The sequence below is a fragment of the Girardinichthys multiradiatus genome, chromosome 13 (genome assembly GCF_021462225.1).
Source record: "Girardinichthys multiradiatus isolate DD_20200921_A chromosome 13, DD_fGirMul_XY1, whole genome shotgun sequence".
Taxonomy (NCBI): Eukaryota; Metazoa; Chordata; class Actinopteri; order Cyprinodontiformes; family Goodeidae; genus Girardinichthys; species Girardinichthys multiradiatus.
In genome coordinates, this window is record NC_061806.1 from 6,564,968 (window position 1) to 6,581,767 (window position 16,800).

General features: G+C 41.3%; 1 protein-coding gene across 1 annotated transcript in view; it reads left to right on the forward strand.

The window, feature by feature from the left end:
- Window positions 1-2,275: 2,275 nt before the first annotated feature.
- gatad2b (GATA zinc finger domain containing 2B) overlaps window positions 2,276-16,800 on the forward strand; it is a 75,072-nt gene continuing 60,547 nt past the window's right edge. Inside the window, exon 1 of the mRNA XM_047383320.1 lies at window positions 2,276-2,428. The gene's annotated coding sequence lies outside the window, so the exon portion shown is untranslated. The remainder of the gene's footprint in view (window positions 2,429-16,800) is intronic.

Consider the following 16,800-nt stretch of genomic DNA (forward strand, 5'->3'; position numbering starts at 1 on the left):
CTGTTTGCATTTTAATTTTCTTCTTCAAGACTGCTCATTCTTTAACTTAATTAAAATGAAAAAGACATTTGAGATTTATTTTTCAAAATGTTCCCCAGCAAATAGATACCAAAATTCAATTTGAAATGTAAAATTTGAAAATGAAAAAGCATTTCCAGAAATGCTTTTTCATTTTAAGAATGTGGCTGCGTTATTTGACCCATAAATAAAATTAGTAATCAACCATCCTATTTGCATTTGCATTTTCTTCTTCACGCCTGTACATTTTATGCCATAATCAAAAAGAAAACAAAGCAGACATTGCTTTTTCGTTTTCGTGGTCTGCCCGCAAAGTACTGCCCAGAACTCGAAAACGAAAAAGCATTCCGAGCTGCGGGCGCAGAAGAGTGACGTCAGCAGCCGCTCTTCCTCAGCTCCCTGCTGACTGAGCTACCCATCTTGTTTGGTGGGCACGTCTGCAGTGCATTACATTGCAAACGTGCCGAGAAATTTATTGAATTGCAGCAGGGCCGAGCTCAATTTGTGGCAGTGGCAGACAGAACTGGTAGTTCCGGTGGCAGGCTGTGGCGGAACTGCCACAGCCTGCCACCGAAGCTGCCACCGGAACTGCCACAGCTTGCCGCACGGTGGCACGGGATTCCGCGAGGATGCTAGAAGGTGCCAGACCGGCCGTAAAAGCTTGCCAATGCGGTTGCCGCTGTTTTTGTGGAAGCTGATGCTGATTATCGGCAAATGGGTTGTCATTATTGTCATAGCCTGTTACCTTTAAATAATGATTTCATTATTGATTATTATTTAATAAACAGCTTTAGTCCCATAACATAAGGTGATTGTATTTACTTGACATGGAAAATAAATAGCACTATGTGTGACGTGTTGAAAGGATGACGAAGATTTATTGCACAAACAGCCGGTTTATTATAGAGCACGAGCGGCTATTCTTAATCGTCACTCACAGAAAAATATAAATAAATGCTTAAAAACACGCTGGATGTCCCAGGCCATGAGTATGCCACCGGAACTACCAGTTCTGCCTGTCACTGCCACAAATTGAGCTCGACCCTGCTGCAATTCAATCAATTTCTCGGCACGTTTGCAATGTAATGCAATGCAGACGTGCACACCGCCCCCTACCGAACAAGATGGGTAGCTCGGTCAGCAGGGAGCTGAGGAAGAGCGGCTGCTGACGTCACTCTTCTGTGCCCGCAGCTCGGAATGCTTTTTTGTTTTCGAGTTCTGGGCAGTATTTTGCGGGCAGACCACGAAAACGAAAAAGCAATGTCTGCTTTGTTTTCTTTTTGATTATGACATAAAATGTGCAGTCGTGAAGAAGAAAATACAAATGCAAATAGGATGATTGATTACTAATTTTATTTAGGGGTCAAATAACGCAGCCACATTCTTAAAATGAAAAAGCATTTCTGGAAATGATTTTTCATTTTCAAATTTTACATTTCAAATTGAATTTTGGTATCTATTTGCTGGGGCATATTTTGAAAAATAAATCTCAAAAGTATTTTTCTTTTTCATTTTAATTAAGTGAAAGAATGAGCAGTCTTGAAAAAGAAAATTAAAATGCAAATAGGATTATTGATAACTAATTTCATTTATGAGTCAAACAATGCAGCCACATTCTTAAAATGAAAAAGCATTTCTGAAAATGCTTTTTCATTTGAAATATGGTAACGATTTGCTTCCATACCAGAGTGCCAGATGTCTTTTATGTTAAGCGCAGGATGCAGAAGGCACGTGAGTTTTCTGCAGAGCACTGGGCTTCACAAAGCACTGCATTTACCTAACTAATGACGTTTCTTAAAAATCCATCTGCTGTGCTGTGACAGGAACGTTTGGCCTGCCTTGGATCTTTTGTCTTAGACTTTGGTGCGCAGAAACAGAGTAAACCCTGGCGTATGAAAATTTTAGGTTTTCGGTTTCAAACTGCTATCAAATAAATTTTGCTTCATCTAATACAGGAAACCCTCCAGTTCGTCTTTTTTTTTTTACAAATATGTTGCAGAAAGCTGCCAAATATCCAGATAGCCCACTTATCATCAAGATCACATTGTTTTTAAGCTCCAGTAAGGTAACACTGCTCTCTATACAGATATAGACAACAACAGTCCCACTAACCAATCAGATTTCTCTCATCTCCGCCGCGGAAGTTAATGACCAATTAAATATCAGTCTGTGTTGTCTGTGGCAAAGAACAGCCACTCATTTGTTGTCTAAATTTCAGGGTAACTGTCGGACCAATCAGCTTTCCAACTGTTTGCAACGAAGGGATGAGAGTCTATCGAGGCCCAATCGGCGGGTCAGTGCTGCCTGCCGGTGCCGGGGACTGACTGGTATTGAGAATCCGCTGCAGCGCGTCAGGGGGACCGGACCGTGAACCCGGAGACGGTACACACTGAGGCGAAACGAGACACAGGTGAGTCCGAGGACTTACGCAAGGCCTGGCTTTGGGCAGAGATGTTTTAAGAATCTCCGCGGTGGAATTTGGGTTGCAGTAGGACGGCTAATTAGTTGCTGTGTCGGTTTCCTGCCGGTGGATATGCTATCAGACAATAGAGCGCTCTATTTATCGATGCAGGCTGACATGTTGGCAACCAGCTCCGCCGCCTCGAACTGTTCATTTACCCATTTACCTTTTAAAGGTATTGCGTCTCAGCAAAATGGATATTATTGTTTTGGTGGCCTATGTGTTGTGTGTTTGTTTTTCCTATATCCGTTTTGTCAACAGATATTTGATAACGTTGTGATGGAATTGTTTTTCGGAAAACCTCCAAATCCTTTTCATTGTTAAATCCAGAGTCTCAAGGGGTTAACCGAAGGCTGGAGAAAGAGCTGTTCTTATCCAAAAAGCCTACTTAACACTGCTGTTTTAAAGAGCACAGCAATGAAGCGAGATGTTTTACATGGTTCAGCAGCACTGCAGGGAGAGGCGGTTTTAAACGCGTCAGAAGGAGGCCCCGAGTGCTGATGGCCCTCGGCAATTAGGAAGAAAAAATTCGAAATGCATCAGCCATTTACGTGGAGACTCTACTAGCTCCATATGCACCTAAATGGCTGCCTGGCGCCTGACGGCATTACCAGCATTATACAGTTAGGACAAAGCACTACTGAGGCCGAGCGACCGAGAGCATCCTGATCGGCGGATTAAGAGAAGTAAGATGACTTTTGAAGTGGAATCCATTTTTGATGTTTGTGTTATTATTCAGCTATTCAAAGTGGCTTATTTAGTGTCTAATAGAACTGGTGTTTCCCTGCTGCTGCGCTGCTCTACAGCTTTTATGTGTGTCAAAAGCAATAGGACTCTTGGTTTGAATGACTGATTCTGTGATACAACCCATTGTTGATATACAGCCTATAAAGGTTATCATTTTGACCAAACTATAGACTTACACTTGTCTAGTAGATATATTGCATTTTGCATGTATACCGTATTTTAATGAAATACATCTGATATAGCCCAAACCTTCTGAATGTTACGTTTCACTATGAAACTTGCACATTACCATCGTTTTTAGCAGTGTGGACAATGATGCTGCTCTTTGATTTTAATTCTGTAACCTTTTTTGAACAGTATACTCATGTAACTAACACCTGTCATCAAATTGTACAAGTAATCACAAACCCTACTGCTGTGCTGACCCTGGTGTACAGGTAACCCCCCCCCCCCCTTCAGTAATGATGCCTCTGTATGGATGAACTAGTGCTTTCTGTGGAAGAACGTGAATAAAACATGCTAAAAATCTTATCAAACATTCAAACATCCTCAATTTTCTTCATGTTATAATTTTAACCCATTATATTTTCAGTAGTTTTCTCAACATCTTTATTCACCTTCATGAGGAGACATTTTTAAAATAAAGAGAAGTGATGTGTTTGCACACAAATTTTCACCATTTCATGCAGGTTTCTGAACAATTTTTACGTTTGTAAAAGACGCACAGAAACTGACCAACATCCTTAGTCATGGACAGATGTTAACTGTTAAATATTTTGACCAATCGTAAAAACACCTTCATATTATATTAGATTGAATTAAATTAACTGTTACTGCCACATACTCTGCTTTTGAGGTTGTCCAAATGTAAGGATTATGAAGTTCTTTTGATAAATTATTTTACAAAAATTACAAAACTTCTTAATTGTGCTCTGTTACTTGTGGTTATGTAAATCTTTAAAATACCTGCTTTAAACTTCTATCCTCAGGGTCTCTAAAAATCTGTTGAATGACCGACTTTAAAGGGAAAGTGTCAGTTCTCGAAACTACAACAACTGAAAATTGGGATTCTTTTTTTTTAACTAACTCCACAAAAGTGGTTTGATTGAAATGCTATGTCTTGCCAAAATCTGCAACCAACAAAGACGTGTTGCGGCAGTGGCGCAGGAGTAAAAACATGTGACTCGTGTATTGAGGCTTCAGTCGTCAACAAAGACATGAACCTTGAATTTGGATGTCTGCAGTTGGAGCAGAATAGGAACTTAAACGGGTTGATGTTGAAGGCTTAGCTATTGTTTTGCGAAGCTGATGAACTATTAGTGTTTAATATTGACATAAAATACAGACACAACTCAACTCACGCAAAGTTTCCGTGCCAAAAAGCATGTTAAACATTATTGTAAGATTATTGGAAGATGTTTTTATTCATTTGCTTGAGTGTTGTGTTAACATTTTTAACAAAGGTTTTACCAATGATTTTTTTTACCCTCAGAAGAATCAATTATTTTTAAAATGATGATGATGCCTGGTCTCAATGTGATGCTTACATTTCTTTATGGCACCGAGCTGCAGACTTTATACCACACTTAGGCTGAAGGTATCAAAATAAATGCCTTTCATATTGAACTCTTTCCTCATGTTATTTTTCATGATCAACAAAGTTATACTAAAATGTGACTTGGTTACCTTGTTATGTTCAATTGAATGTGTCAATTTTAAATGAATGATTGGTGGTATTGGATTTTACTCTGTCACATTCAATCTGGAAAATAAATCTTGAATTGCAAAAGCTGAAGGTGGATATGAGCTACTTTAATTTCTTTAAAAAAATATTTCCATTTTGGATACATGTAGTTTCGGTTAATGACAACCTCCAAGATAGCAAATTGAGTGTAATCTGATTAAGGTACAATGCCTGGTTCTTGAAAATGGATTGGGATATGTCTAATATAAACAGTCATTATGCACAAACAACTTGTGTAATTTTGTATGTATTTTACTGCCATCCTATCACATCGATAGATTATTTAAATATACACATGCTATCTGAATCCTTCCCAATTTATTTCTAGAAGCCCCCAGTTTATGCCTGCAATGAAGCCTGGGCCTTTCCAGTCAGGTTCTTGCACCCTGAAAGATAATCAGTTTTACTCATAAAACATTTTACTCCATACATTTGGGCGACAGTGGCTCAGCTGTAACCGGTGGGTTGCCGGTTCAAAACCCCGCTCCATCCATTTCAGACATTTCCTCGGGCAAGACACTTCACCCACCTTGCCTGCTGAAGGTGGTCAGAGGGCCGGGTGGCGTCGATTGTATGGCAGTTTTGTCACTCTGCCCCGGGGCAGCTGGGGCTACAATGCAGCTTACCACTGTCAGTATGTGATTGTGTGTATGAATGGGTGGGTGGATGACTGATTGTAGTGTAAAGCACTTTGGAGTCCTCGGATTTGATAAAGCACTGTATAAGTGAAGGCCATTTACCATTTGTCAATAGCCTATACAAAGCAAACCAAGAACTACTTGAATGACATCAGCGACTCAAACCTGACGGGGAAAAAAACACATTTGTCGGCTCGAACCCGTTTAGTTCTACAATATGTGTATAACGGCGCCGTCTAGCTGCTGCACTAATGATGTGAATATTCCACTCATAATTCTATTAGGAAGACCCGCCACACACACTGTGTGAAGTACATATATGCATGTGTATATATATGTATGTACAAGGGTTGGACAATGAAACTGAAACACCTGGTTTTAGACCACAATAATTTATTAGTATGGTGTAGGGCCTCCTTTTGCAGCCAGTACAGCTTCAATTTGTCTTGGGAATGACATATACAGGTCCTTCTCAAAATATTAGCATATTGTGATAAAGTTCATTATTTTCCATAATGCCATGATGAAAATTTAACATTCATATATTTTAGATTCATTGCACACTAACTGAAATATTTCAGGTCTTTTATTGTCTTAATACGGATGATTTTGGCATACAGCTCATGAAAACCCAAAATTCCTATCTCACAAAATTAGCATATCATTAAAAGGGTCTCTAAACGAGCTATGGACCTAATCATCTGAATCAACGAGTTAACTCTAAACACCTGCAAAAGATTCCTGAGGCCTTTAAAACTCCCAGCCTGGTTCATCACTCAAAACCCCAATCATGGGTAAGACTGCCGACCTGACTGCTGTCCAGAAGGCCAATATTGACACCCTCAAGCAAGAGGATAAGACACAGAAAGAAATTTCTGAACGAATAGGCTGTTCCCAGAATGCTGTATCAAGGCACCTCAGTGGGAAGTCTGTGAGAAGGAAAAAGTGTGGCAGAAAGATTCCAGACCTTGGGGGACCTGCGGAAGCAGTGGACTGAGTCTGGAGTAGAAACATCCAGAGCCACCGTGCACAGGCGTGTGCAGGAAATGGGCTACAGGTGCCGCATTCCCCAGGTCAAGCCACTTTTGAACCAGAAACAGCGGCAGAAGCGCCTGACCTGGGCTACAGAGAAGCAGCAATGGACTGTTGCTCAGTGGTCCAAAGTACTTTTTTCGGATGAAAGCAAATTCTGCATGTCATTCGGAAATCAAGGTGCCAGAGTCTGGAGGAAGACTGAGGAGAAGGAAATGCCAAAATGCCAGAAGTCCAGTGTCAAGTACCCACAGTCAGTGATGGTCTGGGGTGCTGTGTCAGCTGCTGGTGTTGGTCCACTGTGTTTTATCAAGGGCAGGGTCAATGCAGTTAGCTATCAGGAGATTTTGGAGCACTTCATGCTTCCATCTGCTGAAAAGCTTTATGGAGATGAAGATTTCATTTTTCAGCACGACCTGGCACCTGCTCACAGTGCCAAAACCACTGGTAAATGGTTTACTGACCATGGTATCACTGTGCTCAATTGGTCTGCCAACTCTCCTGACCTGAACCCCTTAGAGAATCTGTGGGATATTGTGAAGAGAACGTTGAGAGACTCAAGACCCAACACTGGATGAGCTAAAGGCCGCTATCGAAGCATCCAGGGCCTCTATAAGACCTCAGCAGTGCCACAGGCTGATTGCCTCCATGCCACGCCGCATTGAAGCAGTCATTTCTGCAAAAGGATTCCCAACCAAGTATTGAGTGCATAACTGTACATGATTATTTGAAGGTTGACGTTTTTTGTATTAAAAACACTTTTCTTTTATTGGTCGGATGAAATATGCTAATTTTGAGAGATAAGAATTTTGGGTTTTCATGAGCTGTATGCCAAAATCATCCGTATTAAGACAATAAAAGACCTGAAATATATCAGTTAGTGTGCAATGAATCTAAAATATATGAATGTTAAATTTTCATCATGACATTATGGAAAATAATTAACTTTATCACAATATGCTAATATTTTGAGAAGGACCTGTACAAGTCCTGCACATTGGTCATAGGGATTTTAAGCCATTCTTCTTGCAGGATAGTGGCCAGGTCACTACGTGATACTGGTAGAGGAAAACGTTTTCTGACTCGCTCCTCCAAAACACCCCAAAGTGGCTCAATAATATTTAGATCTGGTGACTGTGCAGGCCATGGGAGATGTTCAACTTCACTTTCATGTTCATCAAACCAATCTTTCACCAGTCTTGCTGTGTGTATTGGTGGATTGTCATCCTGATACACGGCACTGCTTTCAGGATACAATATTTGAATCATTGGATGCACATGGTCCTCAAGAATGGTTCGGTAGACCTTGGCAGTGACGCGCCCATCTAGCACAAGTATTGGGCCAAGGGAATGCCATATATGGCAGCCAAACCATCACTGATCCACCCCCATGCTTCACTCTGGGCATGCAACAGTCTGGATGGTACGCTTCTTTGAGGCTTCTCCACACCGGGATAACAGTAAAGGTGGACTCATCAGACACCAATACATGTTTCACCTTGTCCACAGCCCAAGATTTACACTCCTTGCACTATTGAAACCGAAGTTTGGCATTGGCATGAGTGACCAAAGGTTTGGCTATAGCAGCCCGGGCGTGTATATTGACCCTGTGGAGCTCCCAATGGACAGTTCTGGTGGAAACAGGAGAGTTGAGGTGCACCTTTAATTCTGCCGTGATTTGGGCAGCTGTGGTTTTATGTTTTTTGGATACAATCCGGGTTAGCACCCGAACATCCCTTTCAGACAGCTTCCTCTTGCGTCCACAGTTAATTCTGTTGGATGTGGTTCGTCCTTCTTGGTGGTATGCTGACATTATCCTGGATACCGTGGCTCTTGATACATCACAAAGACTTGCTGTCTTGGTCACGGATGCGCCAGCAAGACGTGCACCAACAATTTGTCCTCTATTGAACTCTGGTATGTCACCCATAATGTTGTGTGCATTTCAATATTTTGAGCAAAACTGTGCTCTTACCCTGCTAATTGAACCTTCACACTCTGCTCTTACTGGTGCAATGTGCAATCAATGAAGACGGGCTACCAGGCTGGTCCCATTTAGCCATGAAACCTCCCACACTAAAATGACAGGTGTTTCAGTTTCATTGTCCAACCCCTGTATATATGTATATTCTTTGAAATTTCCATTTATTTCTTTTGGGCTCTGTATTACACAGTTCAATTCAATTCAGTTTTATTTATATAGCGCCAATTCACAACACATGTTGTCTCAAGGCACTTCCCAACATTCAGGTACATACATTCCAATTAATCCTAACCATTGAACAGTGCAGTCGGAGTTACCTTTTTATTCAAATTGGATAAAAAGATTTTCTATCTAAGGAAACCCAGCAGATTGCATCCAGTCAGTGACTTGCAGCATTCCCTCCTCCCAGATGAGCATGTAGAGACAGTGGACAGTCACTGGCGTTTACTTTGCAGCAATCCCTCATACTGAGCATGCATGTAGCGACAACGGAGAGGAAAAACTCCCTTTTAACAGGAAGAAACCTCCAGCAGAACCAGGCTCAGTGTTAGCGGCCATCTGCCACGGCCGACTGGGGGTTTGAAAGAACAGAGCAGAGACACAAAAAGAACACAGAAGCGCTGATCCAGGAGTACTTTCTATGGGAAGGAAAAGTAAATGTTGATGGATGTAGCTCCTTTAGTCGTTTCACCTAGAAAAAAAGAACAGATAAACTGAGCCAGTTTTCAAGGTTAGAGTCTGAAAGAGAGCACATAGTTTGTTACAGTTAAGCTCGGTCAATCGCAATGTCTAGGAGAGAGAAATGGTTAAACACAGACATATTCATTTTTTATTTAGGTAAATACACTGCTCAAAAAATAAAGGGAACACTCAAATAACACATGCTAGATCTGAATGAATGAAATATTCTCATTGAATACTTGCGAACTGAACTCTTCTGTACAAAGTTGAATGTGCTGACAACAAAATCACACAAAAATCATCAATGGAAATCAAATTTATTAACCAATGGAGGCCTGGATTTGGAGTCACACTCACAATTAAATGGAAAAACACACTACAGGCTGATCCAACTTTGATGTAATGTCCTTAAAACAAGTCAAAATGAGGCTCAGTATTGTGTGTGGCCTCCACGTGCCTGTATGACCTCCCTACAACACCTGGGCATGCTCCTGATGAGACAGCATATGGTCTCCTGAGGGATCTCCTCCCAGACCTGGACTAAAGCATCTGCCAACTCCTGGACAGTCTGTGGTGCAACGTGACGTTGGTGGATGGAGCGAGACATGATGTCCCAGATGTGCTCAATCGTATTCAGGTCTTGGGAACAGGCGGGCCAGTCCATAACTAAAATGTCTTCATCTTGCAGGAACTGCTGACACACTCCAGCCACATGAGGTCTAGCATTGTCCTGCATTAGGAACTTGTGAACAAGACCCCGAGATACTTAAACTCCTACACTTGAGGCAGGAACTCCCCTCCAACCGGAAGAGGACAAGCCACCCTTTTCCAGTCGAGTACCATGGCCTCGGACTTGGAGGAGCTGATCTTCATCCCAGCCGCTTCACACTCTGCTGCGAACCGCCACAGCGCATGCTGTAGGTCTTGGCTAGAGGGGGCAAGCAGGACCACGTCATCTGCAAAAAGAAGAGACGAAATCCACTGGTCCCCAAACCAGACACCCTCCGGCCCATGGCTGCGTCTAGAACTCCTGTCCATAAAAGTTATGAACAGGACAACAACACGAGAAGGCTGAGCTGGGGGGCAACAAGCAAACCCACCCCAGCTCGCTGGGCCACTCCAGAGTAGAAAAGAATCCAACCCCTCTCGAGATGGGTTCCAGAGCCCACGCTGTGCGAGGAGGTGAGCCCGACTATTTCTAGTCTATATCTCTCGACCTCCCGCACAAGTTCAGGCTGCCCCCCTCAGCGATGTGACATTCCATGTCCTTGGAGCCAGCCTAAGCATCGGGAGATCTGGCTGTTGAGGTCTCCACCTTCGTCCGCTGCCCGATCCTCTTTGCACGGGTCCCTCATGTTTCCCCCTGCAGGTGGTTGAACCGCTGGGGGATGACATCGCGTCTCTTGTTCGGGCTTGGCCCGGCCAGGTCCCGCGAGGAGCAACCCGGCCACCAGGAGCTCTCCGACGAGTTCCGACCACAGGCCTGGCTCCAGGGTGGGACCTCGGCTCTGCCATACCTTGCGACGTCACATACCTTGATTGTGTGGTCCTCATGAAGGTGTCTTGAACCGCTTTTTGTCTTACCCGTCACCCAGAGCCTGTTTGCTATGGGAGTCCCTATCAGGGGCATTTAAGCCCCAGACAACATAGCCTCTAGGATCATTGGAGCACTCAAACCCCTCCACCACATTAAGGTGGCGGTTCAAGGAGGGGTAGTTTACTAATATTAGTTTACTAATATGAAGCGACCTAATGGATCAGTAATGACCTGGATTTTGAAGGGAATATCTTTGTTTACAAATATATAAATTCCTCGCGCTTTTGAGCTAAAGGGTGAAAAAAGCACTTGGCCTACCCACCCTCTCTTCAATCTCTTATGCTCCTGCATGGTGAGATGAATTTCCTGGATAAATGGAATATCTGTTTTAATCTTTTTTAAATATGTCAGTACACTCATTTAAAACGGGGTAACATTAAAGCTAACAAATTTCACCACCCTATTCATGTAGAAAACTGAACGTTAAGCATAGCCCTGCTCTGCGGTTTTTCATTATCAAATTTAAGAAAAATGCCTCTCTTGAAAACCAAAAGGTGACAAAAAGGAAAACAGAAACAAGATCGCCCCCTTCCCTCAAATGCCGATTCTCTGAATATTCGGCATTCATGAAATTGACCAGCAGGGGTCTCCGTCTAACACTCTCTGACAGTAACTTGTGCCCCTTTTCCACAGGCTCGTTTTAGCCGACACGGCTCTGCACCACTCAGTTTTGTTCTACTCGGTACAGTAACTGTTGTGTTTCCACTGACCAGCCAACGGCTGAAGCAATGGTGGCTAAAGCCCTGCCTCCAGCCATGAGTGTAGTGCGCTGTGCTGCTATTAATGTTAATGTGTTACATTGTCACATTAAAGTAATCTGCGTGAAATGATAAAAAATTACTAGAAAATAAAAACATAAATAAACTAAATACTAATGTTTGACTGTGTGTATTAATATATATGAAAGAATGTCTTATGTTTTTTATGTCTAAAATGATCCATTAAGATAATTATCTGGACCACAGCCCAGCCAGAACAAAATAAGGCTCAGGGGTTCTGATGTGATGGGGTGGGGGAGGAGAATCAGTCAGGAGAGATGGTGCTGTCACGGACTGGTAAAGCTCCAAAGTTTGCCTGAAGAAATTACAATTTTGGGCTTTATGAGGAAGTTTTTGTCATCAATGGCAATAACAAGGACAAGGACTTTAAAGAGCAAAACCGCATGAAGTTAGTTTTAGGTTGGATATTACATATTTTTGCTCTGCAGATTCACCCTGCTCGTCCTCCCGTTTGGTCCGATCCAGGCAGTCTGATTACGGGCAGTTGCTCTCTGCCTGCTCCCTCCTCCTGCAGACACTGGTTCGCTTTAGGACTGTCAATAAATGTCCGAACCAAACACATTGTTTCTTTTGTGTGTTTTGGAGGAAATGTGTGTGCCTCTACGCATCTGATTTTATGTGTAATCACGTGATTTAGGATGTTATTAAATACATTGCATTGCCTGCGTGTAATTCAGAAAGTTGATTTCTCCTTTTTCTTTTCTGTCAGCCTTTAGGCATGGTTTATGATCTGTAAATGATAAAATTACATGTATGACCTGCTCTGGCCACTGTGGTCCTTAATAATGTAGTTGCTCTTGAGTTTTATTAACTTTTCCCTGCACTATCTCAATGAAAACCTTATTATTTCTCCTCCTATTAATTCTTGATCAACACAATGTAAGAACAAAGTAACCCCCTTATTAGTAAGAACCAACTTGGTGGACATTTTTCCCCTATTTTTTTTTGTTCTTCCTTCCTACTTTTTTATAGTATAACTTCAGAGACTATGTTTTATATCTTCCCTAAGTGCAAGTAACAAAAAAATAAAACAAAGCATGGATGGTCTTTACAGTCACATATCACGCCCTTCACTTGTCTAGAAGGAATAGGGATCTTTACACAGCTTGCAGAGGACCTTCACATACACAGGAGAGAGTCAGGATTCACAAACTCCAAGATAATCCTTGCTTGTTGAGAAAAGAGGAGGGATCCTCCGGTGTTTTGAAGAGTTTCCTCTCTCCATTGGATAGGACAACTCTCAGGGTAGCTGGATAAAGAAGACTAAACTGTAGTTTTTTTGCATGCAGCTCCTTCTTGACGGGATGATATTCACTCCTGCGCTTCATTAGGCTGGCGCTCAGATATGGGAAGAACATCACGGATTTTCCATTGAGGGTAATAGGCTCACCCTTTTCCCTGGATATCATAGCGGCTGTACGAAGAATTTTATCCCGATCTTGGTACTTCAACGAGCAAATATGAATGGGTCTGGGGTGCTTCCCTGCTGTTGGGTTAAATGTGGGGGACAGATCCGCTCGCTCAATCACAGGGGGAATGGGAAAATGCTCCTGCCTTGTGCTGTCACATCCAGCGTTTCTATTTCTTTTGCAGAAAAGTGATCAACAATTGATCTTTGAGTCTTGTTGCAGAGGTCCACAATGCAGCTTTTGTGGGAGGTTAAAGTCTGAATAGAAGTGACTTATAAATTAAAACCAAGTTTTCATTTAGAGGTCCAGTGTAGCTGGCCTTCTGGCCTGGAGGGATCACGTGACCCCCGTTTTGATATTTTTGATCAGTGTTTGCATAACTGTAGCTCTCTACTTATGGCATTATTTCCAGTGTACCTGTAGTGTTTTAAGCATCATGGGAAATGTAAGATTGGCATGCATATATTTTTAGTATGAACATAAACACAGACACATTAAAATATAAAATGTATTTTTTATAGAATTAATGTCCACGAAGTCAAACTTTAAATGGCAAAAACTCTGAATATTGTAGTATTCTACCTTGCTTTCTCAGCAGCCTGATGGACATATCTCACAATGGGATATGCCCTCTCTATGTATTCCTCAGCATTTACCATTAAGCTTATTACGCCAGTCCTGGATGTTTGATTATGTCTGCATCACACACCCTTTAAGCATCATTCAAGATGAGCGTCTTTTCTCATTTAGCATGACAAGAAGCTTTATCTAGGATTCTTACAGTATTAAAGTATGCAAATTGATTTTGATCATTTTTGCTATTCTGGATAAGTGTTGGGGAGGATAAATCAAGTATGTAAAAGTGTTTGTTACAATTTTATTTACATTAACTTAAATATAAAAATATGATTTTCTGCAAAATAAATGTTTTTTCATGTTTTTAAATTGTCATTTATCTTTTGTCAAATCAATATTTGTTCTTTTCCTAATTTTCTTTTTTTTATACCACTATTCCACCTTGACCAAAAATGAACAATTGCCAAATTTTAGGTTTCGTAGTTGAATCGTAATAGGTTCCCGAATTGGTTCTTCCAGTTCTTGAGTCATCTGAAATTCGTGGCAAACGTTTTGAGCTATTCAAATATTCAGTGCCAAACTCCTGAATCCAAAAAATATCAGCCAATTCTTGACAAATTCCTAGTATGTTCTTAGGTATCGTAACTGATTCCTAATACAGGTCCTTCTCAAAATATTAGCATATTGTGATAAAGTTCATTATTTTCTATAATGTAATGATGAAAATTTAACATTCACATATTTTAGATTCATTGCACACTAACTGAAATATTTCAGGTCTTTTATTGTCTTAATACAGATGATTTTGGCATACAGCTCATGAAAACCCAAAATTCCTATCTCACAAAATTAGCATATCATTAAAAGGGTCTCTAAACGAGCTATGAACCTAATCATCTGAATCAACGAGTTAACTCTAAACACCTGCAAAAAATTCCTGAGGCCTTTAAAACTCCCAGCCTGGTTCATCACTCAAAACCCCAATTATGGGTAAGACTGCCGACCTGACTGCTGTCCAGAAGGCCACTATTGACACCCTCAAGCAAGAGGGTAAGACACAGAAAGAAATTTCTGAACAAATAGGCTGTTCCCAGAGTGCTGTATCAAGGCACCTCAGTGGGAAGTCTGTGGGAAGGAAAAAGTGTGGCAGAAAACGCTGCACAACGAGAAGAGGTGGCCGGACCCTGAGGAAGATTGTGGAAAAGGGCCGATTCCAGACCTTTGGGGACCTGCGGAAGCAGTGGACTGAGTCTGGAGTAGAAACATCCAGAGCCACCGTGCACAGGCGTGTGCAGGAAATGGGCTACAGGTGCCGCGTTCCCCAGACCTGGGCTACAGAGAAGCAGCACTGGACTGTTGCTCAGTGGTCCAAAGTACTTTTTTCGGATGAAAGCAAATTCTGCATGTCATTCGGAAATCAAGGTGCCAGAGTCTGGAGGAAGACTGAGGAGAAGGAAATGCCAAAATGCCAGAAGTCCAGTGTCAAGTACCCACAGTCAGTGATGGTCTGGGGTACCATGTCAGCTGCTGGTGTTGGTCCACTGTGTTTTATCAAGAGCAGGGTCAATGCAGCTAGCTATCAGGAGATTTTGGAGCACTTCATGCTTCCATATGCTGAAAAGCTTTATGGAGATGAAGATTTCATTTTTCAGCACGACCTGGCACCTGCTCACAGTGCCAAAACCACTGGTAAATGGTTTACTGACCATGGTATCACTGTGCTCAATTGGCCTGCCAACTCTCCTGACCTGAACCCCATAGAGAATCTGTGGGATATTGTGAAGAGAACGTTGAGAGACTCAAGACCCAACACTCTGGATGAGCTAAAGGCCGCTATTGAAGCATCCTGGGCCTTCATAAGACCTCAGCAGTGCCACAGGCTGATTGCCTCCATGCCACGCCGCATTGAAGCAGTCATTTCTTCCAAAGGATTCCCGACCAAGTATTGAGTGCATAACTGTACATGATTATTTGAAGGTTGACGTTTTTTGTATAAAAAACACTTTTCTTTTATTGGTCGGATGAAATATGCTAATTTTGTGAGATAGGAATTTTGGGTTTTCATGAGCTGTATGCCACAATCATCCGTATTAAGACAATAAAAGACCTGAAATATTTCAGTTAGTGTGCAATGAATCTAAAATATATGAATGTTAAATTTTCATCATTACATTATGGAAAATAATTAACTTTATCACAATATGCTAATATTTTGAGAAGGACCTGTAGAGTAGTAGGCATCCCTATGTGTTAACACAATCAGAGATGCATTTTCTTGAGCAGCCAGGACCATTGTACCCCCCAAACTGCCCAAATCTCTCTTTTGCCCTAGGAAAAGTATGAAAAAAAAAAGAAATAAGTAAAATCTTTAAGAAAAAATTTAAAAGTCCAAAAAGATGAAAAAAAAAAAAAAAAATATATATATATATATATAATAAGAAATATATGCAAATTAAAAGCTAGCTTACTTATTACATTTTATGTCCAAAAACAAGCACTTTAGGTTTGGCATTTTATTGGCTTAATCTAAAGCTTTTTAAGTTTTTAAATATCAACAGTCATCATTCAAATAACATTCGCTCCTGCTAGTCCCTCATCACTTTTTATTATAGCTTGATGGAAGTTCCCACGAATTGTCAAAAATAGTAACAAAAAATAGTAACAAATTCAAATTAAATTGTGCCTGATGCATTCAGCATATTGTTAACTGATTTCTAACGTTCATGCAGTAGATAATTATAAATCATACTGAATTCTTGACAATATTTGTGCAAATAAAGCCAAATCTCACAATTTATCTTTATCTATTTTACCTGTGATGTACCTGAATCGTAGGGCGTCACAAATTGGACCAGATAATTAGCAAAATTAGAAGAATACTTATGAATCCTAAATATTAGCAGTTCTTGGCGATTCGTATTATTTGTGGTCTGTGTGTAATAGTGGCCTTACTGCAATTGTTCTGAAGTTAGTGTTTTCAGCGAGCAGCTAGTGCTGCCATGAGCCCCTCCCACTTCCCAATCCCTGATGTGTGGTCAGTCTCACATTAGCCTTGTCATGCAACAAACCCCGCCTGCAGTTAGAGCAGAGAGGAGAACCACACCAATCACACATGCACAAAACTACAACTAATT